The sequence below is a fragment of the Homalodisca vitripennis genome, chromosome 5 (genome assembly GCF_021130785.1).
Source record: "Homalodisca vitripennis isolate AUS2020 chromosome 5, UT_GWSS_2.1, whole genome shotgun sequence".
Lineage (NCBI taxonomy): Eukaryota > Metazoa > Arthropoda > Insecta > Hemiptera > Cicadellidae > Homalodisca > Homalodisca vitripennis.
In genome coordinates, this window is record NC_060211.1 from 31,245,466 (window position 1) to 31,261,603 (window position 16,138).

At 34.3% G+C, this 16,138-nt stretch overlaps 2 protein-coding genes across 2 annotated transcripts in view; one reads left to right on the forward strand and one right to left on the reverse strand.

Annotated features, from left to right (window-relative positions):
* Positions 1-4,742, reverse strand: part of LOC124361927 (S-phase kinase-associated protein 1) — a 37,817-nt gene extending 33,075 nt beyond the window's left edge. Inside the window, exon 1 of the mRNA XM_046815991.1 lies at positions 4,585-4,742. The gene's annotated coding sequence lies outside the window, so the exon portion shown is untranslated. The remainder of the gene's footprint in view (positions 1-4,584) is intronic.
* A 4,004-nt stretch (positions 4,743-8,746) lies between these two features.
* The window catches only part of LOC124361928 (double-strand-break repair protein rad21 homolog), a 30,778-nt gene continuing 23,386 nt past the window's right edge, over positions 8,747-16,138 (forward strand). Inside the window, exon 1 of the mRNA XM_046815992.1 lies at positions 8,747-8,940. The gene's annotated coding sequence lies outside the window, so the exon portion shown is untranslated. The remainder of the gene's footprint in view (positions 8,941-16,138) is intronic.

A 16,138-nucleotide genomic window follows, 5' to 3' on the forward strand; every position in this document is an offset into this window, starting at 1 on the left:
ACATTATGGAGCGATTCACAAGAGCGAGCGCGACCTGGTCGATCACAGTCAACTGCAAAGTGCAGGCACGACGATCGCAAATAACCGCCCACCACTACAGGGTCGTAGCCAACAGCAGCGACATAGTATAGATGTGGGCGAAGGATTCAGAGGGTCTGCCAGTTGATCGCCAATAGTGGCGGAATCTCCACTTTTCTTGTAATATGAATGCTGGTGTGTTCGACATAGAATTGTTTGCCATATGGCAAATAAAATGCTAATCTTATACGTAATCTATGGAATCCTCCCCAACGGAATCCACCGAGATCCATATTCGAAAAAATTTTGCACAGCCACGAGGTTCGCCATCGACTGCGACAACTAGTAGTCAGTGTAAACCATTCAATGCTTCCCCAAACACTACTACGTCCTGGGAAAGCAAAACACCGCTGTTGGATTTAGCAGTAGTAACAGTTGTTTACGATCGTCGCTCCTACACCCAGCAGTCGGCCACCTTGCGCTCGTTCAAGTAAACCGCTCCATTTAATCTGGTACACTAGTAAATAGCACCAAGACCGGTCGTTGTGGTTAGGCTTGTGTGATTCTTGCTCACGTATGAACCAGGCCCTACGAAAGTCACAGCATGACGATTGTTAATTCTTTAATCGCAAGTTGTTGAGATTTTTACGGTTTGTACACTGAATTCACAGCTTATTTAAGGGTTTTCATGGTGAACAAAATTAAGACTTAGGGTAGGGTCCAATAAGCGGACCCGGTTTTTTATATCGAAATTGGCAAACGATATTACTTAATCATAACCAACGATATAATCAATCGATACTGATGAATTATTTTTAACAACTTAAATAATCTATATGAACAGCTGTAAACACTTTCAAATAATACAATTAAGGTAATATTTAAAATTTCACGTAACATTGTGTATTGAAATGGCCGTCAATCTTAGGAAGCTTCACGAAATTGTTTTAAAAGACGATAAAATATGTTTTTTATGGCTTCAGGATGTTGGGTTAGTACCTAAGAATCCATTATGTGATATTTGTGGAAAGGTAACAAATGTAACTGTCAGAGGAGCTAACATGGTCGTCTTCAGATGCAAAAAAAGAAGGTAATGGTGGACACAACTTTAGTAAAAACGTTTTCGTTCTGTTTCATTTAGTTAAAGTTATGAGTTTCCCTGATTTTGGTTATGTTCATTTATTATTTGTTATCATTAAATTCACATTTTAATTTAAACATATGATTGTTATTACTTTTATATCGATTGATAGTCTATGATTCGATATGCGAATATTAGGTATCGATGATTATATTCTTCGATATAAAAAACCGGGTCCGCTTATTGGACCGTACCCAAGACTTATTCCAGGTTTCACGGTCAAGAGAGGATCCTGTCAGATAAGTTATCAGAAGCAGATAACTGAAAAAAATAAATAACACACAAATCATACACAGTTCACAAATATAACAACAAATTTACATTTAAACTTAAATGATTAAAAAAAGTTAGGATTTGTGATTTCCACCCACTATTTTTTGTTCAGGAGGATGAACAAAATACATTGAAACGTGAAAATCGTGTTTTTCCCAGTCGGCCATTAACCTCATTGATATCAAATGCAAATTACGAGATTTCCCGTCATATGCAATATAATCCAATTTAACCATGCGAGATTTCCTACAATACGTGGGAAGGGCTAAGAAATTGTTACAACTGGGCCAAGATTTATTTAAGTAAGCCTGGCCCTACTAGTTAACCCTAGAAGTGGCGGTCATTTCATCCTGTAGTGTCGGGCTGTTTTGGACTTCGTGCAAGGTTTTTTGGGTACGGTCCAATAAGCGGACCCGGTTTTTTATATCGAAATAGGCAAACGATATTACTTAATCATAACCATCGATATAATCAATCGATACTGATGAATTATTTTTAACAACTTAAATAATCTATATGAACAGCTGTAAACACTTTCAAATAATAGCCTACAAGGTAATATTTTAAATTTCACGTAACATTGTGTATTAAAAATGGCCGTCAATCTTAGGAAGCTTTCACGAAATTGCTTTAAAAGACGATAAAATATGTTTTTTATGCTTCAGGATGTTGGGTTAGTACCTAAGAATCCATTATGTGATATTTGTGGAAAGGTAACAAATGTAACTGTCAGAGGAGCTAACCATGGTCGTCTTCAGATGCAAAAAAAAGAAGGTAATGGTGGACACAACTTTTAGTAAAAACGTTTTCGTTCTGTTTCATTTAGTTAAAGTTATGAGTTTCCCTGATTTTGGTTATGTTCATTTATTATTTGTTATAATTAAATTCACATTTTAATTTAAACATATGATTGTTATTACATTTATATCGATTGATAGTCTATGATTCAATATGCGAATATTTAGGTACGATGATTATATTCTTCGAATAAAAAACCGGGTCCGCTTATTGGACCCTATTACCCAGGTTTTTTTAAAAAAATTATTAAAAATATTAAAATAAAAAGCAATATAAATAAGAGTAATATTTTTGTGTTCAGAATTAAACGTAGAATTGCACTATATTGTAAAATTAAACCATCAAAAATTTTCATAAACACTTTTTTTAATCAAATATAAAATTTACGAAAAATATTTCTTAAAAATTGGGGGGGAATATACCTAGCAAATGAAGTTTAGTGAGAAATATTTATAAGTGAGATAGCCATTCTGTGTCAAATTTTATCTAGTTTCAGAAAAACATAAACATTATACACATTTATGAAAGCATCATAAAGCTATAGAACAAAAAGCAGCGATGCGTATAAATTCTGAAAATCGGGGTGTACACGTAAGACTTTGGTTTAAAACAAGTTTTACTAAACATTTATCTATGAATACATGTTTATTTTGCATATTTTATTACTTAGAATAAAATAGAATATACAGTAGTAATGAAATAATTACCATAAATTATTTTTTGAAAAGTAAAAAAAAGTTAAATTTTGGCCATTGTTCAAAAATTTTGCGAAAAATTTTCATTCAGCAAAATATAAAATAGTTTCTAGGGCTTGTACTATTTCTCAAAATTTATAAATTATGGTTTATAAGTAATAGGAAATTGATTATGTAGTTAGAAAACTATAAATATAACTAAAGATATTGAACTAAAAAATACAGAATAACCCAAACAGTTATTATATATAACCAAAGAAATTACAGAAATATATATTTTATTTGGCGAAAACTATCTATTTACCAAAAATAATAGTTACTTCAGAGCTAAAAGAGTGCTACACAAATAACGTTTAGTAAGTGAAAACAATAACAAACTATGTGAAATGAATTTTAGCCAAGTCATTTTGCCATAGCCTACACAAAGCCGGTAATTTCTCAAACATATTTCAGTAAATAGAAATTGATTTATTCTAAAATATATATGTTTACACTACTACGACATCAAAACAACACACTACACATTAAATACGACACTAAAACACGCGTAAAACTATTAAAACTTACAAATATCCACAGCTCGGCACGAAAGTGATACAGAACGGCAGCGGCAATATGGCGGTCACAACAAATGGCGTCGCGTTTTCTTTTACGTTCAAAATAACAAGCTTGCTACGTCATAACCATAATACAAAGAGGAATAAAGCTCATCTGTTCCTTAGCATTTTTCTTCCCGAATCCAATGGTGCATGAATTATATCGATACGTTACCGGAGTATATTATAAAAAGTAATTATACGAGGGAATGTTTTGATCGACAAAATTTTTGACGGTTAACACCACAAAAAGCGGCATTAACCGACATAATTATGTCGATTAACAGTTCTAGGGTTAATAGGCTATTATCTTCTAAATTAAATCATGCTAATTCTTTTTCTATTCAGTATTTAGATACCTACATCATAACAATTGACAGATATAAATAGACCTAGTAGCCTATTCTAGATTTTAGATATATTATGATTAGAGTTTACTTAGCGTTAAGCCTATAAGAACTGTGTCCACATTTTATACTTTGCTCTAAGAATGAGTTGATAATAAAATAAGAAAAAACAATTCGCCATACTTCAAGAAAACTCATGTCATGACAGGCATCAACTTGTGCCCACAACATTTCACCATCCTATTAAATAAAATATAACAGGATTATTCGTGACTAAGACAAGAAAAGCCTTAATACATAATAGGTAGGTAGCTTTTTATGTCAAAAATACACTGAAAAGATTATACAAATCAGAAATGATTGTGTCTAGTTATCCTTAATGGAATTCTGGCATATAAAAACTTAAGTTAGGCTAACATGAATACATGTCATGTTATGTCAAATAAATTATCTGGATTAATTTGTTACAACAGTCTACGTCTTTAATTTTGTTTATATATCAAGTGAATACATTGTTAGCCTATGTAATACTGAAAACGAACTCTCCACCTAGGCCTAGTCTACAAGGTACTTATCCATGAATGATAATTTTAGACTCGACCGTTAGCTCGCTTCTCTACAATACAAGAGTATGGACTCAACAAAACAACTGTTTCAATTACAAGTGTCACATAATATATAAATAACAATTATGGGTCTATAGTATAACGCCATACCTTGATTGATTTTCTTGAAAGCTTGCCTTGAGAAGATAACTAATTTGTTCAGTACAAAGAATGTCTTCCTCTTTCTCTATCGTCCACACTTCTTTCTCCTCCTAGTCCTAGCCCCACCAGTCACATTACGTCGGCCAGTGGACGCAGTTGCCAACTGAAGCCGCCATATTACCCCCAACTTATCTGAAGATTACCCCAAACTGAACTATATTACTAAGACCTTTTTCCGTATTTTCCTAAATTACCCCACGTTTTTTCATTAATTGTTTACCTACATAACGGTATAATTAAGTGTGGTTTCTTTATGTGTGGCAACAAAACATTAGACAACTATAATAACGAAATATCGTGCGTTGTAATTGATATTTAACTGGAAGTTCAAAATTTATATTTGTTAATATTTGTTCATCGTCAAGCGTCTGCCGCGTCTATACGCATTGCACGCAGTGGACTTCCCTTTCCGCGGTGATAAAAACACAATTATTAATTATTAGATGTCTCAAAATGTGTGTATTTGTATACAATGTAATAATATATGATGTATAAAAATACATGTTGACATAATATCCCAATATTATTATATCAGAGATGGCATGGTTTGAAATAAAACAAAATGAAGTGTAAGCCACATATTATTTAATTAACACAAATACATGCCCATATTTTTATGTAAAATATATGTATTCTGATAGCCATTTTAGAATGTAGAGATTCTGTGTTAAAGGTGGAGGATGTGCCTTGTACTTCTTAAGATATAGCCATTTGTCTGAGTCTACGTTATTTTCTTTAACATAGCATCGTTTTCTTGAAATTCCTTTTGTGATATCGGCAATTTAAAATATTATTAGCATTTAACGTATGCCGGGGGGTGGGGGGGAGTGCTCTCATACCCCAGCTTGACAGCGAGGTACGGAAAATTTGTAATGGTAATCCCCCGAATTCATCCTAGATACAACTATCAACGATAGCACGGGTTAAAATACATTAACACCTGTACAACACATATTTGTTTTTAATTAAAGTTCCTAGTTTTACTAATCCAATAAAAATAATCTAATGTTTAATTTAATGAAACATATAATTTAATTAAAAATTAGATATTTTGACTCGTTTAAATTATGGATATCACATTAATGTCCCCTTCACAAAATTGTAACACTAAGTAAATAAAAACAATTTAAAATAGCAGTGTACAGTCTAGTTAATACAGCACATTGTATTTGTATACTTAAAAGTCTATACGATACAAGAGAAACGTGTATGTTTTTAGGCTATCATAGCATTTGTTATTAACCCGTTTCTTCCCACTGTCGACATTTGTCGACACGCAGCTTAATATTTTTTTGTGGGAAATTTTGATTGTCTAGGACTCTTACGATTAATATCCCGCTGTTATGTTGGTATCTCTGAACTAGCAGTTGATGCGCCGCGGCAGTGGCTAGTTTGGTGCTTTTGTGTCAACAACTCTACTGATTGACTCTCAGCCTCACTATGTCACTGATAGACAGGTAAGTGTATTACAACCTTGTAAATAATAATATTATTTACCGTACGCTATTTATAGTGATATAAGATATGTGTATGACGTATTACTGTGTTGAACGTGTAAAAATATTGTTTTAGGGTATCGATTTTACAATCATAAATACTGATGTCGACAAATGTCGACAGTGGGGCACCAGCGGTAGGGGTCGATGTCCATTACAACAAATTGTTTTTTTTTAGGTTGACGGTAGCTGACATCGCTAATATATTGGAAGAGAGTGAAAATATTATAGATCCAACATTTTTTATTGAGCCACCAGATAATCCAGCCCTCAGTGACTGTGATTCCGATGACGATGATAGTGGCAACATAAATCATTTATCTGGCAACCAAACTCAGAGCTGGTGGTGAGCTGATAGGAAGAAAATTAACTGAAGATGGGTTAGTTACAATAAGAATTGGTGGAATACCTGAAGAAAAAAGTGACCAAGAAGAAGTGGAACAAGTAGAAGATAAGAAATTTGAGGAACCTGTGGACGAAGATGACAGTGTAGTAAGCGTAGATGTTGTTTTTGAAGAAGAAAACCCAAGGAAAAGTTAGTAAAAATACGTTAGAGAGCAGAACTAAAAAAAGAAAACAAATAAAAGATGTTAGAACAAAAAAGAAGGTGAAAGGAAATAAGTCAAAACGTACATGGGAAGAAAAAGACATTGCAGATGTAAGCTCTATAGAGTTTACTCGTGCGAATTTCTTGTCAAATGATTATTCTCCTGTAGAACTGTTTGAAATGTTCTTTAATGACGAGGTCGTAGAAGTACATTGTTTATTGCACTAATCAATATTCCCTAGAAAAAGGAAACATAAACTTTTCTACATCAAAAAATGAAATACGTCTGTTTTTCGCCATTCTTTTTCTATCAGGATACAACACTATGGCTCGTTACAGAATGTACTGGGAAAACGGCAGAGGACACACATCATGAAGCAGTTTCACGTGCAATTTCACGTAATCGTTTTCAGAATATCTTGAAAAAAACATTCACTTCTGGTGAAAATGATAAATTAGACAAAGATGACAAGTTTGCCAAAGTTCGCTCTGTTATGTGCATGCTGAACGAGCGATGGCTTCGTTACTTCCCAGGTGACATTTACTTATCCATTGATGAATCCATGGTACCTTATTTTGGAAGGCACGGGTTGAAACAAACATATCCATGGGAAGCCTATCCGATTCGGATATAAAGTTTGGATATTAGCTACAAGGTTAGGCTACGCTATTCAAGCGGAAACCGTATCAGGGCCAAAGCGACTGGAGCCAACTATTCCTGAGCTCGGTGTGTGGGAGGCTCAGTTGTCATTGATCTTATATCTGAACTCCCACAGGACAGAAAATATAGTTTGTTTTTCGACAATCTTCTTTACATCTTTAAAACTGCTTGAAGCGTTAAAAAACAGGGGATATTCATGGTACAGGGACCATAAGGTAGACAGAGTTGAGGATGCCCCTCTTCGTAAACCTCAAGATCTCAAGAAAGAACCAAGAGGTACTTTCATCAAATAACTGACACAGACACCAACATAAACACTTGTAAGATACATGGACAACAGTGTTTTTACTATAGCGTCGACAGCAACAGGCGTTCATCCTGAGGGGAAAGCAAAGGGTTGGTCCTCTAGCAATAAAAAAACACATCGTTGTGCCACAGCCAAACTGTGTCAATTGGTACAATATGAATATGGGTGGGGGTGGATAGGCTAGATGAAAATGTATCTACCTACCGTATTACATTATTCGCAACAAAAAGTGGTATTGGCCAATGGTTGCATACATGCTGAATGTGAGTATGAATAATGCTTGGATTTTATACAGAATGACGCCAAAAGGAGGCTGAAGAACAATTAGATCTTCTTGGATTCACCCGCTACATTGTCCGTACGTACATGCGAACATGCACAAGCCATCGATCCTCTGCAGGACGGCCAAGCCAGAAAGTATCCAGTAGGGTGTTGCCTGAAATCCGATTCAGTGGAAAAGATCATCATTTAGAAACAGTTCAAAAGCAAATTCGCTGCGCACTGTGTTCCAAAGCAACAAGGAAACGGTGCAAGACTTGTCAAGTTGGATGCCATGTGCTTTGTGCGGAGGCTTTCCATACTTCCTGAGGAAGTAATCTCTGTATACAATCCTTTCTGATATGTAAATCTATTCATAAATACTGTAATGGAACAATAAAAGCATCATTATTTCATTTTTTAACTTATCTTAAAAACCACCCCCTTTTCATTCCCACTGTCGACAAATGTCTACATTAGCCTCTATTCTCTAACTGCACCCGTTCATGCCCACTGTCGACATATGTCGACATGCTATAATTTATTGTTATTATTAATTTTACATATTTCATACTAAAAACTATAGTAAATAACTGATAATAAAGCAAATAACCAAAGGCCACCAAAAAATCTGACAAAAAAATAATTTGGGCAGAAGAAACGGGTTAAGGTATTGTTTATATGTTACTAGTTTTGGTGGTACCTCAATATATGAGAAAAATTAATTAATACATGATAAAAAAACTATTATTTTTGAACAAAGCAATTTACATTTTCAACCAGTACATAGACAAATCTAGTAAGAACGTTCTTGTTATCGGAAGGCATTGAATTGTTTTTTAGTAATCGTTGCGACAGAGCGACACTATCCAGAAATATTGTAAAGTTCCGCCATCTTGTTTCTGACCACCTAGATCGGTTAGTTGAGTTGGATACGTATGATGTTTGCAAACATTGATTTGTGTTTTACAGTGAAATAAGTTAATTCAGTCGATGTGTAAGTTTGAGATTTAACTACAAGTTTTCGTCTTATTAGGTAAGTGATTATAGATGTTATTTACCATGAGACTTTTTTAGAATTTAAAACAATAGTAGACCGATTTACTGCTATGTTTAGAAAGCTAACTGCAATGGGTCCTGAAATGGGCGCCAAACTTACAATAACTTTTTACTTAAGTTTAATGCTTGATTTTGCCTCTTTTTCTTATTAAAACTACATGCGTTACTCATTTAAGTAATGTATATTTCTACATTTTTGCAAAATGAGAAGGTAAATGGGTAGTCAACATAAAGTGACATCTTAGCCTAGTTCAAAGATGTCAGTTTTGTTGAGACAAAATCATATTTCTTGAGAATAAAACTGTAGCTAAATTAGCATTTACTGTGGAAACTAAGCTGTGCTGCTATATTTTTTTGTCCTATTGACCTAATGTGGGGGTTTTTATTTAACCACTTCAATTATAAACTAGTTTTGTGTATATTATCTATCACAGGATGTTCCTAGCTAGGAAGAACAATAAATTAACTCTTTTATATTAGATCAATCCAAATAACTTGTTACTTATTTATTTTTCTAATTGCTAGTTAGTAAAAATGGGTAAATGTTGTAAAAAGTTGGTATTTGTGGAAAAATCAATATTTTCTTATCTAGACCTATTCATATGTAAAATAATATGCTGAATAGGCTATAAACATGACAGTTTTTTTGTTGGAAAAGTCAGTTGCAATTCCATGAGGCTGGCTAAACAATCAATTGTATGTAGCGTGAATAGTGATAATTTAGTCTGTGACAAATTTAACCTAAAACCAAATACATAAATAATTTAACACATAAATAAATAATATGAAAAGGGGGCAGCAATTAAATGTTACCAATTACTATTTAAGAAAATACTGTTGAGATTTTATAACATAAAGGTTTAATACTAAAAACTACATTTTTTGGTGTGATAGCGAGATGTGTTGTGAATTTAACTGTAGGCTAGGCTAGTTTTTTTTTTCTAAAACACATAGGCCTATTTGAAGGATCAAAATTTACAATAAGATGTATTTTTAAAGCATTCTAGGCTACCTTTTTAGTATAAATATGACATACTATGACTTTCTTGTAATGGAAAGAAGTAATAGGCCTAAACGTATTACTAGTAGAGAACCAGTTGTGACTGGCTATTTTATTGTGAGGAAGTAGGCTATGTTTTGTTTGGGAGTATCAATATTATACAATTAATAATAGTTTTCTTGGGTAGGGTATGATAAGCGGACCTGGTTTTTTATATCGAAGAATATAATCATCGATACCTAATATTCGCATATCGAATCATAGACTATCAATCGATATAAAAGTAATAACAATCATATGTTTTAAATTAAAATGTGAATTTAATGATGTAACAAATAATAAATGAACATAACCAAAATCAGGGAAACTCATAACTTTAACTAAATGAAACAGAACGAGAACAATCAAACAGCAAAACCATAAATAATTAAGAAATGATAACAAACTAACAAACATTGGGAATAGAAAATAAATTAGAACAAAAAATAATTAGAATAGGAAACGGAAATTTGTCGAACTATCTACATGTCTTCGCCTGGGTAGCAATTTTTTACAGCTTTTAAGAAATGGTTGAATGCGTCCTCTTCAGAAAACCGTACCTCTCTTCTATATAAATATTCACAGAGGTGATCTGCGAGAAGGTCGGCTGGGATACCACTTCTTAGACTACGTTTTACGGCTCTCCACGAACTTTCAACTGTCTGAGTGTTGGCATCAGTTGCTGGGTTTAAAAAGTTTTCACTCTGGTTTACAGTAAAATGGACGAAACCACAATCACTTAATCCAAAATATGCTTTCCACATGAGAGTTTTTTGCATCTCGTTTGTTTTCAGGACAAATCTCTATCCTATATCTACCCCCACGTTTTTGTCCTTCCGGTATAGTTTCTATTAAACCTAGAATCCAGGTTCCTTCTACCAACCTCCCTTTGTTATTTTTACGTTTACCAATTTTACACTCATCAATGTCCACCACCACTCCAGGACCTCCAAGCTTTTCTTCCCTATTAAACTTATCATCTATCCAAACAAAACACACTTCCCTGCAAAACGACAGCCAGTCAGATATCGTACTTTTAGATGGACTGTGTAAATCAGAACTACACTCAAGAATTAAAAAATCGTAATTTGTCTGATTTCTGGAAAATAAGTACATTAAAGTCACAATATTGCGCAGTCTGAACTTTGACCCTTCAAAAAAACTATTCTTCAGTGCGTTTTTTTACTAAAGTTGTGTCCACCATTACCTTCTTTTTTGCATCTGAAGACGACCATGTTAGCTCCTCTGACAGTTACATTTGTTACTTTTTCACAAATATCACATAATGGATTCTTAGGTACTAACCCAACATTCTGAAGCCATAAAAAACATGTTTTATTGTCTTTTAAAGCAATTTCGTTAAGCTTCCTAAGATTGACAGCCATTTTTAATACACAATGTTACTCATGTGAAATTTAAAATATTACCTTAATTGTATTATTTGAAAGTGTTTACAGCTGTTCATATAGATTATTTAAGTTAATTGTTAAAAATAATTAATCAGTATTGATTGATTATATCGATGGTTATGATTAAGTAATATCGTTTGCCAATCGTTTTTGATATAAAAACCGGGTCCGCTTATTGGACCCTACCCGTTTTCTTTTTAATGATATTTACAAATGAGTGTTTGGCTGCAGTATAATAAGCAGCTATCACTACAATTTAATATTTGATGTTCATTAAGTTAGAATCAAACCCTCAATATTCATGACTGGGTAAATGTATAGCCTATCTAAAAATATTGAAAACAATATGTCGAACCAAATTACATAATATGTATATTTCAAATGACAGTATAGTTCTGCTGGTTTTTTATCTTAAAAATTAATATATTAACACAAAATAAGCATTAGGCTATACATTTTATAACATAGCCTATAAATAGCCTATTTATTAAATATTAAAAACAAAACAATGTTACATTCTACTATTTTTAAGGATATATGTGTCTGACTCCTTATGTTACAAATCAGACACGCACATTGTTATTGTACTTGTGGTCATTACTCAAATACCAAACTCATGATTTTACTTATAATTAATTTGGAACAATGATGTGGAACTGAATTACGTTATAGGCTTTTAAAATTGAATTAAAGTAAAGCTATATTTGGGTAGGGGACGATAAGTGACCCGGTTTTTTACATCGAAGAATGTGATCATCGATACCTAATATTCGCATCTCAAATCCTACACTATCAATCGATATAAAAGTATCTATAGTCCTCAATAACAATCATATTTTAAATTAAAATATGAATTTAATATTATTACAGTGATCAAAAAAATAAAATTATTATAACCAAAATTAGGAAAACTGAAGACAACCATATTTGCTCTTCTCACAGTTACAGTTGTTTGTTTCCCACAAATTAATTTCACATACTGGGGTTTTCTGTACGAGTCCAACATGTTGAAGTCACAAAAAACATGTCTTATCATCTTTCAAAGCAACGTCGTTTAGTTTTATAAAATTGACTCATTTTTAACAATAAAATGTTACTTATAAATAATTGAAATATTACATTACGAGTATTATTTGAAAGTGTTTACAGCTGTTGATGTAAATTAATCAAGTTAATGGTTTAAAATAATTCATCAGTACCGATTGATTATATCGATGGTTATGATTAAGTAATATCGTTTGCCAATTTCGATACAAAAAACCGGGTCCGCTTATCGTACCCTACCCCTATATTTTACCGACGTGAAACTGGCCATAGATTCCATCCATAAAAAAAGAACGAGAGTACCGGGAAACTAGTTCCTAAATGAATCCTAACCTAGTTCATCAACTCAAACCATACAAAATATATATTTAATTAATAACGTGAAGATAAATACTACAAATAAAGATTTTAAATGAACAAACAGTACTTTTTATGATAATAATCCCCTTTTATAGCAGCAATTTTCAAGACTATACTCAATTAAAAAGGCAAGTTTTGAGAAACCCTATAAAAGGGCCCATACCTTACAAACGTACGAGCCAATTTGATAAAAACTTTCTGTACACATTCACTACATGGTCTAGTATACTAAAATACAAGCCTCATTTTAGGCCACGCCTATTTCCGGAGCCACATCGATTTTACAGGCCTAGTGCTGACAAAAACCAATCTATGGACAGACATATCTCAAAAACGTACGAGCCAATTTTGATAAAACTTTCTGTACACATCACTACATGGTTCTAGTATACTAAAATACAAGCCTCATTCTTAGGCCACGCCTATTTCCGGAGCCACATCGATTTTACAGGCCTAGTGCTGACAAAAACCAATCTATGGACAGCCATATCTCAACAACGTACGAGCCCAATTTTGATAAAACTTTCTGTACACATTCACTACATGATCTAGTATACTAAAAATACAAGCCTCATTCTTAGGCCACGTCCTATATTCCGGAGCCACATCGATTTTACAGGCCTAGTGCTGACAAAAACCAATCTATGGGACAGCCATATCTCAAAAAACCTACGAGCCAATTTTGATAAAACTTTCTGTACACATTCACTACATGGTCTAGTATACTAAAATACAAGCCTCATTCTTAGGCCACGCCTATTTCCGGAGCCACATCGATTTTACAGGCCTAGTGCTGACAAAAAACCAATCTATGGACAGCCATATCTCAAAAACGTACGAGCCAATTTTGATAAAACTTTCTGTACACATTCACTACATGGTCTACTATACTAAAATACAACCCTCATTCTTAGGCCACGCCTATTTCCGGAGCCACATCGATTTTTACAGGCCTAGTGCTGACAAAAAACCAATCTATGGACAGACATATCTCAAAAACGTACGGGCCAATTTTGATAAAACTTTCTGTACACATTCACTACATGGTCTAGTATACTAAAAATACAAGCCTCATTCTTAGGCCACGCCTATTTCCGGAGCCACATCGATTTTACAGGCCTAGTGCTTGACAAAAACCAATCTATGGACAGCCATATCTCAAAAACGTACGAGCCAATTTTGATAAAACTTTCTGTACACATTCACTACATGGTCTAGTATACTAAAATACAAGCCTCATTCTTAGGCCACGCCTATTTCCGGAGCCACATCGATTTTACAGGCCTAGTGCTGACAAAAACCAATCTATGGACAGCCATATCTCAAAAACCTACGAGCCAATTTTGATAAAACTTTCTGTACACATTCACTACATGGTCTAGTATACTAAAATACAAGCCTCATTCTTAGGCCACGCCTATTTCCGGAGCCACATCGATTTTACAGGCCTAGTGCTGACAAAAACCAATCTATGGACAGCCATATCTCAAAAAAAACGTACGAGCCAATTTTGATTATAAAACTTTCTGTACACATTCACTACATGGTCTACTATACTAAAATACAAGCCTCATTCTTAGGCCACGCCTATTTCCGGAGCCACATCGATTTTACAGGCCTAGTGCTGACAAAAACCAATCTATGGACAGCCATGTCTCAAAAAAACGTACGAGCCAATTTTGATAAAACTTTCTGTACACATTCACTATATGGTCTAGTATACTAAAATACAAGCCTCATTCTTAGGCCACGCCTATTTCCGGAGCCACATCGATTTTACAGGCCTAGTGCTGACAAAAACCAATCTATGGACAGCCATGTCTCAAAAACGTACGAGCCAATTTTGATAAAAACTTTCTGGCACACATTCACTACATGGTCTAGTATACTAAAATACAAGCCTCATTCTTAGGCCACGCCTATTTCCGGAGCCACATCGATTTTACAGGCCTAGTGCTGACAAAAAAACCAATCTATGGACAGCCATATCTCAAAAACGTACGAGCCTCAATTTTGATAAAACTTTCTGTACACATTCACTACATGGTCTACTATACTAAAAATACAAGCCTCATTCTTAGGCCACGCCTATTTTTCGGAGCCACATCGATTTTACAGGCCTAGTGCTGACAAAAACCAATCTATGGACAGCCATGTCTCAAAAAACGTACGAGCCAATTTTGATAAAACTTTCTGCACACATTCACTACATGGTCTAGTATACTAAAATACAAGCCTCATTCTTAGGCACGCCTATTTCCGGAGCCACATCGATTTTACAGGCCTAGTGCTGGACAAAAACCAATCTAATGGACAGCCATATCTCAAAAAACGTACGAGCCAATTTTGATAAAAACTTTCTGTACACATTCACTACATGGTCTAGTATACTAAAATACAAGCCTCATTCTTAGGCCACGCCTATTTCCGGAGCCACATCGATTTTACAGGCCTAGTGGCTGACAAAAAACCAATCTATGGACAGCCATATCTCAAAAACGTACGAGCCAATTTTGATAAAACTTTCTGCACACATTCACTACATGGTCTAGTATACTAATAATACAAGCCTCATTCTTAGGACACGCCTATTTCCGGAGCCACATCGATTTTACAGGCCTAGTACTGACAAAAACCAATCTATGGACAGCCATATCTCAAAAACGTACGAGCCAATTTTGATAAAACTTTCTGTACACATTCACTACATGGTCTAGTATACTAAAATACAAGCCTCATTCTTAGGCCACGCCTATTTCCGGAGCCACATCGATTTTACAGGCCTAGTACTGACAAAAAACCAATCTATGGACAGCCATATCTCAAAAACGTACGAGCCAATTTTGATAAAACTTTCTGTACACATTCACTACATGGTCTAGTATACTAAAATACAAGCCTCATTCTTAGGCCACGCCTATTTCCGGAGCCACATCGATTTTACAGGCCTAGTACTGACAAAAACCAATCTATGGACAGCCATATCTCAAAAAACGTACGAGCCAATTTTGATAAAACTTTCTGTACACATTCACTACATGGTCTAGTATACTAAAATACAAGCCTCATTCTTAGGCCACGCCTATTTCCGGAGCCACATCGATTTTACAGGCCTAGTGCTGACAAAAAACCAATCTATGGACAGCCATATCTCAAAAAAACGTACGAGCCAATTTTGATAAAACTTTCTGTACACATTCACTACATGGTCTAGTATACTAAAATACAAGCCTCATTCTTAGGCCACGCCTATTTCCGGAGCACATCGATTTTACAGGCCTAGTGCTGACAAAAAACCAATCTATGGACAGCCATATCTCAAA